The 2,257-nt window shown below is 44.0% G+C and overlaps 2 non-coding genes across 2 annotated transcripts; one reads left to right on the forward strand and one right to left on the reverse strand.

Moving 5' to 3' along the window:
* Nucleotides 1–280: 280 nt before the first annotated feature.
* Nucleotides 281–351, forward strand: TRNAG-GCC (transfer RNA glycine (anticodon GCC)). The gene has a single exon. It is a non-coding gene; the product is annotated as a tRNA-Gly (tRNA).
* A 308-nt stretch (nucleotides 352–659) lies between these two features.
* Nucleotides 660–731, reverse strand: TRNAA-CGC (transfer RNA alanine (anticodon CGC)). Its single transcript has one exon. It is a non-coding gene; the product is annotated as a tRNA-Ala (tRNA).
* Between the last annotated feature and the right edge of the window lie 1,526 nt (nucleotides 732–2,257).

A 2,257-nucleotide genomic window follows, 5' to 3' on the forward strand; every position in this document is an offset into this window, starting at 1 on the left:
GATAGGCTAGGTGTTTGTGTAATCCTGTGCAGAAATAACAAAATCTTCATTTGCTTCTTCACCAAAGAGAGTTTAGGAAGAAAGAATCTCATAAAGTTCTAGAGAAGTTATAATAAATTTTTTTGTAAATGTTAATTTTTCCCAATATTTTATAATTATGTGAGTAAAAGTTTGTTTTCTCTAATTTTGAATACACACATACATAATTATTACTGGAATACAATTATTACCAGGGTGTAAATGTCTTTTAGTAAGCAATAGAGAAGCAAAAGTTTCGTGAGCATTGGTGGTTCAGTGGTAGAATTCTCGCCTGCCACGCGGGAGGCCCGGGTTCGATTCCCGGCCAATGCAACCTTCGAATTTTCTCTTTTTTAAATGTGGTTGTCACAGGAGCGCCAAAGTTCAATAACAGCCTTTGAATACTGGCCTCATACAAATAAGGAAATGTTAACCAAAGCGAATTCCCTATTTCACTTTTACTTCAAGCAATCAAAAAGGTTGTTTGACTGAGCTTCACTGATCTTTTTTTTTTTTAGCTTTCCTTTTCTGTTATTTTCAGGCGGCCTAGATGTGAACAAAATGTATGTACAGGTAGTAGCGTAAATGTTACAAAATAACAAAGAAAGGAGAAAAGAAAAAAAAACAGAACTTGGCTGATTTGGAGATGCCGGGGATTGAACCCGGGACCTCACACATGCGAAGCGCGCGCTCTACCACTGAGCTACATCCCCCAGCCGAAATCTTCTTTTCTGGTGTCTGTATTCATTTGGTCTGTCTAGCGCTAAATTATTGTATTGATTTTTATTTTTGAGAATTTATAATGATGAGTGCTTCCGAAATATGTTTCTTTCTTTCCCATACCCACCCTAAGTTGTTTCCATGGTGCATTCAGACCTTGCGCAACAAGCTGGCAACGAAAAGCTCAGTGCGGACCAATGAGGCCTCACTCCTGAGCACTTCTGCCAGGCGACCAGAACCTGGGGTCGGAGAGGGATCCCGTGCCCTGCGCGGCCAGAGCGTCGGGACTCGCCGGTGCCCATTGCTTGCCAGAGCTGACATCTCCCCAGGCTTATCGCGCAGGCGCCTGAGATCCAGAAGGCCGTGGTGGGTCCGGCCTCGGGCTTTGCTGCGGGTCGAACCCCGGTCCAGACCTCGAGCCCGGGCCCAGCGCTCGGGCTGCGCCGCGAGCCTCGCCTCTGGTGCCCAGGAGACTGGTTCGTGGAGCAGAAAGGTGGAGACTTTCTCTTCGCACAGGAAAACCTTATGGATTTACCTTAACACCCTTCACCCCCGAAAATAAATGCACCTCTCAGGAAAACCACGTGTTCACGCCAAATCCTCATACCTGGCTTATGTACGGGTTACGGCCAGATGACCCCTTGCAGATAAAAATAATTTACAGTTTGCTCTTCATTTTCATGGGGGCTCAAACTGAAAGAAAGAATATGACACCACCGCCCTCCCTGTAGCTTAATCATATATAAATGATGATAAGATTGGGGCAGAGGACTTGCTCCAGGTAGATTTTTTTTTTTTCTCCTTTTGATATTTACACCCTGGGCCAGTCTTGCGGATTAGTAAGTGGTGATAATAATGTAAGTCATTGAACATCTCCTTTACTATCCTCTGAACCCTCTCTAACCACTAATGGTACCCAAGCTCCAAATTAAAAGCCTACTCTGAGTCCTGTTCCCTCTGAAATTGCCCCTCCAGTTGGCTGATTGCTAGGTAAATCGATGTGCTGACTTGCAGTATAATGAGATGAGGTGTGTTTGACTTTTCCAGTGCAGTTTAAGCTAATACCACTCCAGGCTGAGTGATGGAAACCTCAAACACTCCGATGGGAGCAGGGGGGAGATCTGGTGTGGAGGGAGCTGGGTCACTGTCACTCCGGACAAATGACCATTTGGTCAGCAGGCCGAGAGCCAGAGCAGAAAACAGAGGTTTCAACATCACTCTGAGTAAAACTCAAGTTTCACAATCAACTTCTGAATTAAAAATAAATAAACCATTGTGTTTGCTTACAGTAATTTAAACAAATAATGGCTCATAATTGGATTTTGTTTTAAACTAGAACAGGACACAGGCTGATCTAATTCAACTACAATAAAGAATGTCCAAGAGGACAGTTATTGAAGAGCTCTGCTCTGCCAAGCGTGAACATTTCCAAATCACCCTCTGCATTCCATCTTCAGGCACTAGAACATGGACATCTTCAATTGATTCTGAATCAGCAAATGGGGACACAGCCATTTCC

Source organism: Aotus nancymaae, unplaced genomic scaffold, assembly GCF_030222135.1.
Source record: "Aotus nancymaae isolate 86718 unplaced genomic scaffold, 86718_ANA_hifiasm-v0.15.2.pri h1tg000029l, whole genome shotgun sequence".
NCBI lineage: Eukaryota > Metazoa > Chordata > Mammalia > Primates > Aotidae > Aotus > Aotus nancymaae.